Source organism: Battus philenor, unplaced genomic scaffold (assembly GCF_028537555.1).
Source record: "Battus philenor isolate CCGP_79_NKW_IND1 unplaced genomic scaffold, ilBatPhil1.0.hap1 SCAF_20, whole genome shotgun sequence".
Taxonomy (NCBI): Eukaryota; Metazoa; Arthropoda; class Insecta; order Lepidoptera; family Papilionidae; genus Battus; species Battus philenor.
The window spans coordinates 2306948-2324051 of record NW_027181683.1 but is presented as its reverse complement, the minus strand read 5'-3'; the positions used below and the strand labels follow the sequence as shown (position 1 = coordinate 2324051).

At 31.6% G+C, this 17104-nt stretch overlaps 1 protein-coding gene across 1 annotated transcript in view; it reads right to left on the bottom strand.

The window, feature by feature from the left end:
- LOC137923080 (uncharacterized) overlaps positions 1 to 11749 on the bottom strand; it is a 67151-nt gene extending 55402 nt beyond the window's left edge. Inside the window, exon 1 of the mRNA XM_068766211.1 lies at positions 11614 to 11749. The gene's annotated coding sequence lies outside the window, so the exon portion shown is untranslated. The remainder of the gene's footprint in view (positions 1 to 11613) is intronic.
- Positions 11750 to 17104: the final 5355 nt, after the last annotated feature.

The following is a 17104-nucleotide window of genomic DNA, read 5'->3' as shown; positions in this document are numbered from 1 at the left end:
TAATATCGTCTATTGTGTATTATTATTAGTATATTTATGTTATTATTAATCCTTCTATAATTTTTAACACATTACTTATTAACTAGGAATTGTTTAAATTAAAATAAAAGGAAATCACACTGTATACCAGAATTATGGTTTGAATCAAAACATGCGACCATCGTACGAGTGGCAGAACAAACAGCACGTCTTTCGCAAAGTTTTTTTTTAATCGTAAATATTAGTAATATTTGCACAGATTATAATTAGACAGATCCGCATCGGGCTTGGTTCAATAGCTCAGTATCATTTTACGTAATAATCATGGAAGCGATAAAAAATGAAGCTTTTGAATTGATTTGATTGGTTTGTGATTATTTGTATATAAATTGCAGTGGATTATGTCTTTTTAAGTTTTTTACCTATTCATATGTCATGTTCGTTGCCTTAACCAATAAAGCAATTGATTGATTTATATTCAACAACATTTATTTACTCTTTTTCAGGCGATAGAAGCTCATAGCTCCAAAGAACGCTACTATGACCGCTTTTGAGTTGCCCGTCTCCACCGACAATCTGCGACGTAACTATGTCGTTGGTATAATTGGGGGACTATGCCGCATCTACTAGCTGTCGTGTGTGGTCGTCTTTCGAGAACATTCCGACCTCATCAATAATTAGTTTCATGAGCGAATATATGCGTACTAATACATTTTTCAAAACAACTTCCCCAGTTATAGAAATATAAATAATTTTTAATTGAAATCATAGTGTAAACATTAAAAGCCACAACTAATAATATATTTTTTGTGCAGTGGTAGCGGTAAGAACTGAGACTTGCGATCCTAAGTTGCAGGTTCTATTCCCAGGATACAGCCTTATATATATTTCACACTTTGTGCATTAATTACAGGGTTTGCCATTGTTCACTAACAAGTTTCCTGAAGATGGACAGCAGTTTTCTTTGCTTACTATGATATATTTATGGTACATACCCCATAGATATCTTTAGGGGAGACCTGTTAGTGATAGTAATATGCCTTTAAATGATACATATGGACGGTGCGACGATAGAAATCCGAAAAGAAAAAAAATTTGAAATCATATTTTTTCGACCTATAAATAATGATTTATTTTTTTCAACATTAATAAAGTTTATTAATTTAAATATCTAGGTATATAGATATTATTTGGTGTGTAGAATGATATAAAAAGTATTTATATTAATATAGTATAGTAATAAATTAGCGTACGATATTATTTTAAGATAATTATTATATAATCCTAAAAATTAAAAATTATCCTACATTAAAAAGAATATTCTATCTGTCGGCCATCTTTAAAATGTCACTCTTGTTATGTATTATTATCGACACATTGAGTATGTTAATCTGACAGTAAAAAATAGTTTTTTTTTTAAATAATAAACGTTGACTATTACTGTCAAATTAATCTTATTTTTATGTTGGTATGTTATTGTATATCAGGTTAAGAATAAATAAAAAACATTTAAAATTAAAAAAAAAATAACGAGTCAAAGGTTATTATGGATAAAGCCAATTGCGTATTGCGTTCGCAAATGTTCGTATCATAGATTAAAACTGGAGCAGTGTCATCAACTGACCCGATGGGTCAAACCGCTGAAGGAACACAACTTTCGAATGTCGTCAATATGGGACAGTTTCGCAATGTGATTTATGGTAATATGTACGTTCGCAAAATCGGCCCACGGGTCGGGTCGATCGTTTATCTAACTCAATATTTGTGTTGTAAGTGCTTCAGATGAAACCAATTTGGTGTGGGTTATCTAAGTGGCCACAGCTTGCTGTGTTTAGGCAATATCTAGACATACGGCAATGGTTGGATAAAAAACTCAGTTACTTTATTTGTAATATTTGCATTTCGTTTGCCATTAATGTAATCATTTTTATAATACAGGTAACTTAGGATTTGTTAGGACATTATCATAACGAAAGAGTACCAAACAAGGCCCCCTTTTAGTGCTTTGGTATATATGAAATATATTCCGATATACAGTATGTCCAGTCGTCGATGGATCGATTTGTTATTATCCATTAGGGCAATAAATAGCCAACATGATACAGATTTTAAAATGTTTGACTACCTATTTTATTAAAACTTGTATAAATCAATACAATATTGCATTACATTTATATATGTATCATACATTCTTTATTATAAATATATACATATGTATATATGTTTATATACATTTGTTTGTATATATATATATATATATATATGTTTTGTAAACATTAACTACCCATTATTTATACTTCTACTGTTTTCATACTATAGTTGTCTGTAAGAGATTGCTTCGTGTGATAAGAACGTCGTTTGTACTTTTTTGTATATTATTGTGAGACTATTTAAATGTATCCTAACGTTTATTATAAATAATATTAAATGAATAAATAAATAAACCGATCTCTGTGAAATCGGTTACAATAATTTATTTTACTACTAAAACGCGATAGTTTTAGAAAGATACTGTAATGTTAATTTTATTGAAATTTAAAATTATCATCTGAGTCATTTGTGTTTTTGTATTTAATAACATCTGAGTAGTACATATTATAGCAATATTGTGTAATTTTTGTTAGAAGAAATAATCTGTCATAAAAAGAGTTTTTTAAGTTTAAATATAACCTCAATTACTTAATTTTAATTATTTAATTAATCTTTATAAAATTACAAACATGTAAATTCATCAATAAACTGAAGTATTTATTTTCTATCAATGAATTATTGCATCAAAAGAAATTTTGGTTCTTAGAACGAACACCAAGAATTTTGAATGTGTAATTTTTTTTTCATAAAATGTCAGCGAACGAAATATGTTTTTGTACACAGCCAGTATTTATTGGTGTTTAAATCAGTTCATTAATCAGCCATAAACAATATCAAACTTGTTTTTTTCATATAACTTATGTTCGAAAGTATTAAAAGTATTTATAATATTTAATTTGTATGTATTAACATAAATGTAATAAAAAACGTTTTTGGAATTTGATGTTTTTTTGGCTATTATCACATTGTACCGTATAGGGGACGAGAAAAGAATAAAATATTGAAGAGACATATTTAGTATAAATACACGATGTGTTTGAAGCTGTTTCATCTAAGTTATACATCACAATGCCAACTAAAGGTTTTTGATGTTCAGAGTACATATCATAGGCCAGCGGATTGGCAAGTTCAATTGGCAGTTGCCAGTATGGATAATAAATGGCACCTCAGGCCTTATTTCTGGAGTGAAGACCACGCACTGCCAAGCGAAACGCGGTCCACAAGGTGAATAGGGCCTGGTTTAACCATTCTTATTAGAAATGTATGGGAGAGGCTTATGAACAGAATGGACAACAGTTATATATTTGAAACATGAAATTCTCTTCCATACCGTACTTCTATGAGCTCGCCAACTAGATCCTTTACTGTGATAATTGAGGAGAGGATGAGAGGCAATTCAAAGAAGGAAATAAAGCATAAATGAGAATGTAAGAATTTTTTAAAGTATGATAGTTAGAGAATGAATGAATGATATTATGAAGATCGATACAAGAGAATGACAATAAAAAGAAATGTGAAAAAATTATTAATCATAAAAAATTCCTATTCCCAAAAATAAGATAGAGTGTATCAGTATTAAAAAAATATTTCCAATATTTCATTACCCTAAATCTACGGTACCCGATTACCCTAAGATAAAGCAATAATCTGCACTAACTTGAAATTTTCTGTTGTAATATAAATAAACTTAACATTTTATTAATGTCGTCATTCTTCAGGAGCCTTCAAACAAGCAATTCTTCCTTGTAATTTCTTTTTAAAATCTTAAAACAATCTGGCCAGTGCATAATAAATATGTCGCTGAAAATATATTTGTTCAGTTTAAAGTGAACCTTTTAACTGTTGCGGCTTCACAAGAATAAAAGTGGGTAAAATCGAATGTATAGCTACCATGATATTATCTCTATACATCGATACTATCATATCGATAACAGTGTCAATGTTACCGCATCCCATCACTATAGGTCCGGTTCGTACATCCTTTCGTAATAGCGTTTTGAAAGTTCACACTTTTACACGCATTTAGCCTCTGCTATATTGCTCTGTTATAACAAACATAATAAAAAAATAAATAACTTTTAAAATATTCGATATTTTATTACATTTATTACTTGTATTTTTAGAAGGTAGCACAAGCTTTGGGAAAAACAATAAATGTGTGGGATTGGATATGATAATTTGTAATTACATACGCATGAGTGTACGACGCAAGTGCAATTGGAGGTTTGTGTTAATAAGTTCCAATCGGAACAGGTTCTTGGTCGCGTCTTTGAGATGAAGTTGGAGGAATGTTAGGCCTTGTCCTCTTTTTAATGAGTTATAATCCATGGTGGGAAAGTTTTCCGTTGCGGAGAAAAAGACAAAGTTATACTGGCTTACGTAGAATGAAAATAATCGACGAACCCTCACTTACGCAAGTTGAAAACATCGTAACTTTGGACTTATTACACCCTTCTCTTACCCTCATAACATAACTTAGACAGAGATATTTAAAACTCTTTATAAAACTACATTTGTAAATACCAACTGTTGAATTTCTTGCTTTTCTCAACAGAACTGATTTCTAAGCCGGTGGTAGCTTCTTATAGGGACAACAATGCTAATATTTTATGTTGATTAACGCTATGAAAGTGCTTGTAAACGCCTATTTAAATAGAGAATATAATCTTTTTCTAGGATTATTAAAATCGAGGTCCTCGTTATTTCAGCCTGAAGCCACCAAAGATATCAATAGGGGGATAAATCGTAATCGCCACGCTTGGTAAGTGGGTTAGCGATTGCTGTGTGGTATGGTACTATCTGTGTGGGCTATATGCAGAGGACGCTGCTGCCTATCTTCTGAAAACTTGTTTGTTAGCATTGACAATTCTATATAATTAATGCACAAAGTGTGAATTATAAAATATTGTATCATGGGAATCGAACCCATGATAGCAAGTGTCATTTCTCTACCGCTCGGCTATCAATTCTCATTATCAAATTATATTATAACTATATAATATACCGTAGGACATCGTCTGTTCTACATATACCACTCCCATAGAATTGTAATAGGACTGAATGGAAGCCGAATAAAGAATATTTTTATTTTCGTTTTTTTGATTAAGTTAAACAATAACCTCTTGAAGCACAGTTGGTACATTACACGTTTTTGATTAAAAATATGTATTCAATATTATTTAAGTACGGTGCTGTTCAAAAGGTGTTAAAGTTAAACAGAAAACCTTATTTACGTCAAGGAACCTTATAATAAAAATATTAAAACCTTTTTATTTTCGTTTACATATATAATATAAATGTCTGATAAAATAAGAAAATTTTACATTAATTTGTATTTTATTTGTTATGTTGTTTCATTTGGAAACTTTCTTTAGATAGGAACCTCAGTTTTTGTTGTTGCACTTTTCTCTGTTTTTGGCTAGCTTAATCCACTTATGGATGCTATAGGTCGTGCATTGAATGTTCCAATGTATTGTAGTTTTTGTATCAGTGCTTTATTATTTACTGGAAGGTTTTGGTCAGCTGCCCCAACGGGGATCAGTCGGCTTGGGGGAAAGAATCTTAGTGGTTTGGGTATTAATTCATTCAGGAACAAGAGGGAAGCCTTCGCTCTATATTGAATCGATTCACAAGGAGAGTAATGTTGAATTTACGTTATTATGCGAAAGTGTACAAATGGTATCTAAAATACAAACAATCGAAAATCCTAAGCTGTTAAATGTCCGGCGACATGTATAAACCTCTCTCATAGTTTACTGATATGTCCGGTTGACGGACGACTTCAATAAGGTCGCATCTTATGTCCGCCTCTTTGGTGGACGTACCACGATATGTTGTTCTCCATGATATATCTGCCCTCTGCCATAAGTATATGCAGATTAAATCAAACGGATACAAGCGAAAACTATTTATAAATATAAAAGGCAACAAACAGATAGTAAAACGTTTTATTACATCGTAAAATGTTTGCTTATATTGCATTTGGAGAATCTAATTAATGAAACATCCATGTCGAGTTCCTATAACTCGTAAACGATTGACACGTAAATACTTAACATGTAATGAACATTGAAATAAATATTTCATTGCTCGTAGAAATGCATTGGTAAAAGATTTACAAAGAGGCTTTATGTGTATTCTAAAACTTATATTTTACTCATAACGAGCAAGAATGCGTTTACACGATAGCAAAATATCAATCTACGTCTATGTTGATTGTTTTTTTTTAATTTTCGATTTGACGTTTTTAATTGATTTTTAACTACAATAGAAAAATGTTATAGTCGTGGAAACAAAAATTAATGCTAATATCTTTTTTGTAAATTATATTTAAAGTAATACAAGATATTTATGTAAAATATTATCGTATTTTTCATTTATAAAGCGAAACAATTGTATTTTTTAAATGGTTTAAAATACGGAATTTATAATTTCTAAAATCTTTGTAAAATAACTAAAATAAACTGATGGTTCCCAAATTTCAGCACCTAATATATAATCAAATAAATAATGAGTCATTTACGTTTTACCAAGTTTTGTTTAGTACAAGGCATATAAACATTGAATTTTAATATTATTTCATTGTCAAAATATACAAAAATTCTGATCATACAGTCAAGAATTCTATTTAAGATGATTTGAATGACAACTAATTTTTTGTGCCGTTCCAAATATCTATATATATATATATATATATATATATATATATATATATATATATATGTACATATATATATAAATACATATATATATATATTGAATCGCGACATGTTTTAAAGTACTGCACATATAGATTACACACGCAGAAATATTTTAATTTATTATTGTTATTTATGTTGTCTATTGTAAATATAGATAGATATATTAGGGGAACCAAAAGTGTTTCTGTCTTGTATTGTTGTATTGTTGTTTCTGTCTTCATATTAAAAAAAAAAACCGATTGATTGTTACCGCTCTTATTGAAAATTTGTATACTAGATGGCAAAAGATTGTTCACAACAAAGGCGAATATATTGTTGATTAGAAATAAAAACTTGTTAAAAATTTAGTCGCGTGAATTTAAGTTAAGAAAGTGTCATTACTTTCCGGTCACCCTTATATATTAAGAACAGTAATTTATTTATATAAATTTAGAAATGTCGTTGGATTTTGAAGGAAACTGGTCTAGTCTAAAATATAATTAGTCATAGTACCGGCCTTTTGTTCTATGTAAAAGTCTTTGTTTCGTTTTAGGCCGAGAACACACGTGCGAAAGTCCACTTTCAGACAGCCGGTTGGCCCGGACGGGGGTCCGGTCATTCGGCCATCTGTCACGGTGTTCATTTGCATGCCGCCAGAAATATCCGGGTGACGCCACGAGTTTCACAACGTCTGCTCGGAATTCTCGTTGAATAACCGGCCGGGTCGTCACTTATGACTGTGTTATACAACTAGTGGCTCAGAAGTTGTCGCCTAATGGGTTTGGGTTGTAATATAATAAAAAAAATATTTAATATTTAAGCATTACCGAACTCTCTTTTTTGATTTGGTAAGATGAAAATATAGGAAAACATTAAACTTTGAAAATATCTATCTATCGGTATTACCTCCATCGATATAAATAATAATTTTAATATATAAGTATAAATATATAAGTGGGAATGTCAAGCAATTGCAAAAACCTGACTACTACTATCAGTTGTAAATGATAGTGCAAGGAATATAAATGAAGGAATTAAGGCAGTGTGCGAAAAGGGATCAAAATGTGATGAATGAAAGAAATCGTGAAGGATGCAAAGAATGTGAAAAATAAAAAAAAGAAAGAAAAATTAAAACATAAATACTGCAAAAATTAGCTAACTCGAAATTGTAAAGTCCCTACCTCACACAAAGAAATTAAAAAAAAAAACAGGGTCATGAAATAAATATCATAGTGCCAAAAACATTTGACAACGGTTTAAAAAACGAAACATTGTAATATATGAACACAGATTAGCGACTGTAATAATACAGTTTAGATACGAAATACATATAAATATGGTCTATAATTTATTCTATTGTTATTTAATAGATTCGATTATGGTCCAAAACTAAACTGAATTTAAAAAAAAAAACTTTTCTTAATAAAGCGCGTAACTAAGAAACATTACTTCTTCGTCATCATCATTATCGTTTTGGACATAGGATGTCCACTGCTAGAGATAGGCTGGGAACGGTTTCAAACGGCCTTCAGGGTGTTCAGACTACCTTGCTAATGTTGTTCTCGTCAAGGTATAAGTATGTACAATAAATTTTTACAATCAATTTCAGAACTGTCACTGGAGAAATTTAAAACCATTTATTAAAAATATTATCGAAAAAAGTATATTATTCTATCTAAGAATTGTATACTAATGTTAATGTGTGGAATTAAATGTTGTTAAACTATATTTGTAAAGAGCAACTGTCGAGTTTCTCGTCGGCTCTGGTGATTTTTTAATATTCAAAGCGATGCTTATCGATAACTAGATGTATCAACCAACATTTACCTATAGAGCCATCTATTGACAAACAGACATAATATAAAAGTACAAAGGTTAAAAAGTATATAAATAGTGATAATAATAAATAATTATATTTAAAAGGTATGTATATTCATTGACTGGTTGTACAAAAAACTATTATTTAAAACTTTTAAGTCTTTGTTAGTTCTTTTTGTAAATATAGACATCAGCAGCATTACGTGAGATTGGCGACGTATCGGCTGCTACCTTGGTAACCAAATATTATTTAACAAAAATGTTCTCAATATATCTCTGTTATAATATTTGATTTACAGGATGTCCCAACGTCACTTTGATTTCAAGTATTAAGTGAAATAGTGACTAAACCAAAATAAAAATATTTATGTAAATCGATACGAATATAAAATAATCAGTGAATGTATGATGCAGTCATTAGTTACGCGGTTTGATAGAAGCTTTTATTTTGTTGCAAAATCGGACTATTGCAAAATGTATTTTTATCATAGTAACATTAGAGCGAACAAAGTAAATATCTGTAGCCATACCAACGTTAAGAACGTCGTAGGATGTAAAAAATTTTTAAACACGAAAAAAAGTAATTTTGATTAATTTTTTTGAGTTAGGTTATTCTTGCTTTACCATCCGATTTTGGCTACAAATTGACGTTGAATTATGAGAACATAAAAATATTTTTATATGATACTTATAAAATTCGTAACCAGATGATGTATGATCTTGAGTTTAATAACTTAGCTATGATTAAACATAATGACAGCTAAGTCCATGGGATATTAAAACTAATAATGTTTTGCTATCTAAGAATGTGGCGAACAGAAACAGAGCACGGGAGAAATATGTTTAACAATAGATCTCACAGTGACTTGCTGTTCATTCTACGCTCACAACGACATAATTATATCATCCATCTTAGAGTTTAGACAACTAATACTTCATCGTTTCCTGCGTGAGCAAATGCGAATATATAATTTATTTAATGCGAATAAATAATTAAGAGATTTTTTTTTTCATTGTTAAACCATTTACAGCAACAATTTACATATTTATATATTTACAAATCGATGCAAAATACATTATTTTATTACAAAAAAATTACGAAAAACTTGTCTAGGAAAAACATAGCTTCTAGGTGTTATGCTTTTTGATAATCTATTATTTAAAGAAAATAAAATGATTAAAAGTTATTAATGACAATATATTTATTTACCAGTTTAGTAACTAAAGAAGATCTCAGTCAAGTCTTTTAATTCGGGTATTAGTAACAAGGTCACACTCGTTTAACGAGCCATAGACACATTGGATTTTCTAGAAATCCAATTCCTCAAGAATAAGAAGTTCCGCAAACGGACGAAAGTGACTGACATATCCTTGCGGATTGGTAAGTGACATTGGGAGGCGACAGAGTGCACAGATCCCCGACAGGCTATATGTTCTGAAAACCACAGACCCTCAAGCGCAGCCTTGGACATCTATCCACAAAATGGATATATGACCTTGTTTAGTTTGTACCAAACGTTAGATGCGGGTCAACCAGTCCTAATGAAGAGCGTGAAGTAAAATGTGAAGAATAGAAGAAGTAGAGTAATAGAAATTGTAAAGACGCATGAGGAGGGTGATAAGAAACATAAGTTATAAAAATATTTAAAATAAAATAGTCCCAGTTCTCAATATGATAGGTGGTACGAGAGGCCCCAAAAAGGTGCAATAAAAGCAGTCCTTTTAGCAATTGTGAGGAATATGCGGGGAAGCCTATTTAAATGTCCTACAATGAAATCTAGGAAGTCTTCTACGACTGTGGATGACCTACAATTGAAATGGTAATGATGAACTAAAAATAATAGTCATAAAAACATATAAAATTCAATAAAGAAATTATATTGTAAATAAAAATGTATCAATTGAATTAAAATGTTATATATAATATTTTCTATTTTATTACAAAGACAAGAACCTAATGAATTCACAGCCTTCACATCAGAAACTTATGTATTCAGCTATTCTTTAAAGTAATTTAAAAACATCATCTTAAAATGTTCGGAACGTAAATGAATAATCATAACTTATTTGCTGTTTTTTTAAAGTAATACGTACTCTGTGTCCTTCGTTTTAAAGTACACATTGTGTTTTATTGTATTTTCAATGTTACTCCTTATCACTTTTAGTTTAACCTTTTTTTGGAGAACCAAAAAATTAAAATTTATAAAAGGGAAGAAGGACTTAAATGTAATGTTTTTGACACATGTACTTCAGGATACCTTTGTCAAAGTTGCTGCCAACGGGTGATTGTTAGTTGACGTTAAGTGGGATTTTAAGTCAACTGTGTTAAGAAACACCAAACCAAATAATGCCGATCACTCAACATAAGTGACACTCACACGTAATGCAACTTCGATTATTGATTGATGAACAGATATTTTCATAATAACACATGAACAACTATTTGAAAGTGGGACATATGTTTGTAGCAATAAATAAAGTTTTTAGTGATTTCACATGGCCTAAATACGTAATAATTTGTAATGCTATATATTTTATTAAGTTATTTTCTTTAAAAAAAAAGATTTTTAAATGATTAACAATTTACTAAGAGCGAAAAACTCGTGAAAGTTGTTTCAGTTCTGAAAATTTTCCATCCGGTGAAAGTTTTTCATGACGAAATCAATTTTCATGATATATTTCATCATATATCTAAAGTCAGTAACAAACTTATTCTTTACTGTTTGAGACAAATAGTGGTTGATAATTTCAATAGAAATTAATTTTTTTTGTCCCCGAGCCGAAATATTTCATAAAAAAGACATCAACGAACACCCTAAATTTTGTAACGAAATTTTCTTTACGTAATTTTTAATTTAACCCTTTGATAGATAGTAATTATAATTTTAATGCAGAATTATGTAGATAATATAAATGTTAAAGAGTTTTTTAAAAAAAGCAAATTATTGAAATTTGGAACACCTTGAAAATATATAAAAAATTGCCACATAAAATTTATAGACGATATTAAAATAAATATAAAAAAAATAATAATAAAAGAACTCACAATAAAATTAAAAACTTCTCCGTAACCCCAACCACTCCACAATGTTAAGCACAACACACTGAAACCGTACCAGTGTCGATGTCAATATTTAAAACATCCGATGACACAACGGCTCCCCTCGACTCATTCGCGACTTTGTTTCTTTAACGTCGTACGGGCTGCGCACGCGCATGCTTTTATACAAACGTTTATGAAACGCCAACTTAAAGGTCAGTAAGCGATGACGTATTTATCTTAAACTATGCGCCTTCAGTGAGATATCGATGCGAAATTCACTGATTCATTATTGATACCGTGAAATAGAACAATAATAATGCAGCTGCCTTGTACTAAAATACTACATTTCCTATTTTATCACAACTGTTCATCAAATATACTTATTAATTCGACATAGTGTACAACAAAATTCTTAAAAATAGGACATCCATCAATCTCAATATTACAAACATTACGACGTCAACAACAACAAGTCGCTACTCTGTTGTCCTCGATTCGTTGCGTGCCAAAAATAATTACTTGAGAGTATTCTTTAGAATAATTATAATAGCTTGAGAGTATTATTTAGAATTTGTAGCTTTAGATCACTTCTCTACTTAAGAGTCGTAGTTATAGCCCATAAACGTCCACTACATGGCATAGGCTTTTCAAAAGATATTTATGAAGATACCATAATCGCCACGATTTACAGGCGGGTTGACGATTATAGTGTGGTATTATGGTACGCAGGTGGCGCTGCTGCCCATTTTCTGATTAATTGTTGTGTGAATTATAAATAAGACTGTATCCCGGGAATCGAATTCGCAGCCTATGATCGCAGGCCTCTCTCTCTCTCTCTCTCTCTCTCTATATATATATATATAGGGGGCATATACCATAATCGCCACGCTGGGCGGGTTGGCGATAGCATTGTGGTATTATGGTACACAGAGGACACTGCTGCTCATCCTTTTTTAAACTTGTTAATTAGCTATGGTAAATCTATATGTGTAATGCAAAAAGTGTGAATTATATAAGATCCTATCCCGGGAATCGAACTCGTGATCTCCTTTCACAAATCTCCATTCTTATAAATGTATGTTTAGCCCTGGAGTTTCACTACTTCGAAAGAGGCCCTGGGCAAGGGATCCACTGCGTCATGACACTTCAAACCAGCGGAATCTACAAATGCCATTTTGGAAGCAGTAGTGCGGGCGTTATGAGAAAACTCCAGGTCACCCAGGGAGCAGTGAAGAGGGTTATGTTCGGAGTTTTACTTCAAGTTCGAATAGAAATGAAGAGATACGAAGAAGAACGAAAATAACAGACGTAGCTTGAAAAATTTCTCGTCTGAAATGGCAGCGGGTGGTGTATATCGCTCATGCAACCGAAAGGTACCCAGTACCAGTAGGTAGACCCTTCATTGAGTGCGGGTAGCGCACGATCGATCATCGTGGTGGTCTTTAAGGAAGAGAGGAACTTATTGATTGTAGTGGGCGCCTATCGGCTGAATAGAAGAAGAACATAAAAAGTAGTCCTGCATATATATGAAAAAAGATATTCACGTGGTAACATGCCAAGGTTACGTGTCATATTTCATTCCTGGATATTTAAACGACATTAGATTAGTTTATATATATTAATAATATAAACGCTTACTCATCGGTTTCTTTTTATATTTACTTACAGCAAACAGGATGCTTGCTTTGTGTTTATTTAATGATCTTTTTACTTCATCAGTAGCACATTTTCATGTAATTGTGTATGTTACGTCAGTTAAGAGAACGCGATGTTTGAATTTCCTTTTACGTTTACGTTAGTTTTACGGTACTTCGCCGTGTTTATTATCCTTTTTTGTAACTGACCATTGCTTTTTGGCTGTTAGAATTTACTAGTTCACTATTTTTAAAGTGAAAGAATGCTGAAGGCGAGGCTAGACATATAAGCTGCTCCCAGGGTCCTTTACTGGGACCATTGCTTGAAATACAATACACAATTGGGTTTTGTACCTTATTGTGATGAAAATAGAACAAGTTTTCGATTGTAAGCAACATATATTATTATAAACAAAGTTTCAATTTTGATACCAATCTTTTAAACCGAATGTTCACATTACTATTAGTTTTTTTATAGGTTGGCTGTACGTATTTTATTATATAATATTTTTTCCAACGAAATTTAAAAAAAAGTATATTTTTCCCTTCATCTAGACCCTCAAGCAAACACAGTAATATTTTTAAAAAATCACTTTCGTAAATCAGGCTACTAAGGGTTACTAATTTGGTACACATCTTTCCTATTTCGTTATGGATTTTCCCAATTTTTTTTATGATTAATATGATATTTTTATATTTTCATTATCTTTATCACTCTATTAATGATTACCATATTATCCCGATTGTTAATCTGTACGTTCTGTAATGTCTAACATCGAATTGAGAGAAGCTGAAAAAGGAGGTTTTGCTTAATACAATCACGTAAAAACTGGTGAAGTCAGGCGTTTTTAAGGCACATACTAAAATAAATAGATCGTGGCTTGTAGCTTTCCAACTACGGTAAAGGTGTTAGACTGATATACGGTAGTCGGATGGAGGTAACAGTGTTTTTTCTGACTGAAATTACTCACGAAATTTAAAAATTAATGAATAAATTACTATAAAAAAAGCACTAATAAACTAAATAAACATATAAATGTCAAAAAAACACAGAACTCATAAATAAATTACGGATGTATAAATTATAGAAAAATAATATATCTTTCAACAAAAAAAAAAAACTTAGGAAAAACTAGAATTTCAGCTAATAATCTACCGACAATTTTGATATATAGGCAGACGGCGACCAGCTTTGAAGGTGATCGTACGTTCGTTTTTGCTCATGTACATCTTCTGCAAGGTATATGTCTTCCTTAAAGATATCTATGGGAGGATATACCACCATCGTCACGCTTGGCAATGGTTGGCAAACGCAGTTTGGTATTATGTTACGCAAAGGACGCTGATATCCATTCTCTAGAACCTTATTTGTGGGCATCAGTAATCTTATGTAATAAATATACAAAGTGTGAATTATATTAACATCTCGGGAATTGAACCCGCGATCAACGATCGCAAATCTCAGTCCACTATCACTGGGCTACAACAGCTCGATTATTCTCAATACGTTAATAAAAATGTACTGTACATAATACGCTATAGTGCACATATTTCTCTGTTCTAAAAATGTGATCTTAGATCTGTTTCTTCAAAACCAGCGACTACTCTGAAGGTGATGTCATGTATAGATTATTATCTACCATATACTATTTACATATACATATATATATATGTGTAAACATTAATTGAACAATAGAACCAAAATTTTCCGGTGACCCTAAGATAAATCATTTTACGTATTTTTGTAATAAATATGTAAAATATTAAAAAATAATAACATATAGGCGGTTTTCCGAAAATGAGATTAAATATTTTGATCAAAGAATTTTCATTAGTATCTTTTATGTAATTGACGTCTGTCAAAATGTTTTTCATTTCTTTCTTTTCAAGTTTTCTTACATATAGAAAAAAATCTTTTATTTAATTTATTTATATTTATAAAAGCGTAGTCCTTGTTGACAAACCCCATGTACAATGATTTTTAGAGAACATAGAATAATAATACGTTATTACGATCGGAACGAATTGCATATGGTTTACAGTTTTTTCAACCGCAAGAAACTTTAATCAAAGATAATAGTCACAAAAACATTCAAAATTGAAACATCTTATATTATTACATACTAAACTAATAAATTAGAACTTATTAATAATAAATATAATTAGTTCAATACATATCTTTTTATTTTTATATAAAAGATCAATGTTATTAGGAAAATAGAACACGAATCACGTTTTTAATTTTTTTATTAGCAGATGTTTTGCAGTCATAAGAATTTCATCATAATTCAATCCGTTAATATCATTTAGGAAATCCAATCAAAATATTGATGGTAATTTTTGGAATACGTCATTGTGTATAAAATTTGTTCACGGAATAAATATATTCATAAATTCTTTGATCGTTATATATTGACTAATAATATATTCTCTGGTTAGTTATTTACTGGCCGTCAAAAGGAATCATTTTGACTAGTTGTAAGCAATTTTTTCGTTGATTTTTTCGTTAATTTAAATTAAAATAATTTCTTATTACATAAACATAAATATAATAAAATTTTATATCATATATCATCATTTATTCCTATGTCCCCAAGATGGGACAGAGAGCATCCACACGCCATCCCGAGCGGTCTTGAGCCTCGCGCTTTACTTCGCTCCACGTCATTCCAAGTGCCTTCATATCTGCAGTAAAGGTCCGCCGCCAGGTTTGCTTTGGGCGGCCACGTCTTCGCGTTCCTTGAGGATTCCAGTCCAGGGTATGTAGTCAGGGTTCCTCCGGAGCATGTGGCCTATCCAGTTCCACTTGCAGCGTTTGATCTGCTGGTCGATCGGCATCTCACCGCAGCGTTTCCAGAGATCTACGTTGGAGACTTTCTCAGGCCAGTATAAACCGAGAATATGTCGAAGACAGTTGATAACGAAGACTTGGAGCAAACGCGAGATATCTTTGGTGAACTTATATTATATAATATATACTATGTTATATTTGTATATATTTTATGTATCAATGAACGCATTATCATCGTCATTTTAGCTGTATGTTCACGGCTGGAGTGGCCTCCATAGTTTGGCAATAAGACCGGTTTGAAGCGGTCTAAATGCTGCAAATTCCGGTAAACTTAAAAAGATTACTGTCCACCTGGTCACCCTACCTTGCCATCGCCAGTTCAAGGTCACCACTCCAGAAGCTAAAGGCTCCATCGGCTATCTATTTTTCGCTGTGGCCTTCTCACTGCTACTTCAACTTATCAATTCGCTTAGCTAGATGGGCTACTTTCATTCATATACTAATCTCCTCCTTACTGAACAATATGATACAGATATGTAAATAAAGCAGCGATAGTTCAGCGGGGGACTGAAAATCGCGATCAAAGATCGTGGATTCGATTCGGGTGGCGTCACTAGAATGGACAAAATACGGAACGAATATATGAGAGGTTCGTTTAAGGTAGCTCCGATCCCCAGCAAATTACAGGAAAAAAGATTACGATGGTATGGCCACATTCAACGGAAACCAGATAACCACGTAGTAAAAACTGCCTTAAGCCTCCCAGAATTCCCAAGAGGGAGAGGGCGTCCAAAAGCTACGTGGTGGTCTAATATCAGAAAGGAATTGGAAACCCTTCAACTTGATGCAGGGACAACCCAGGATAGAGTGGCCTGGCGCAAATTGATAAGGAGACCCGACCCCAAATAAAGGGAAAAGGGAAAGAAGAAGAAGAAGAAGAAGAAGAATATAATATAAGATAATATTATATAATATAATACAATATAATATAATAAAAATACTTAATGTTGAGAGCTCGCTCGGGTTATTACTGCGAAAAGAAACAGTAATTTATTAATATAAACTTTAT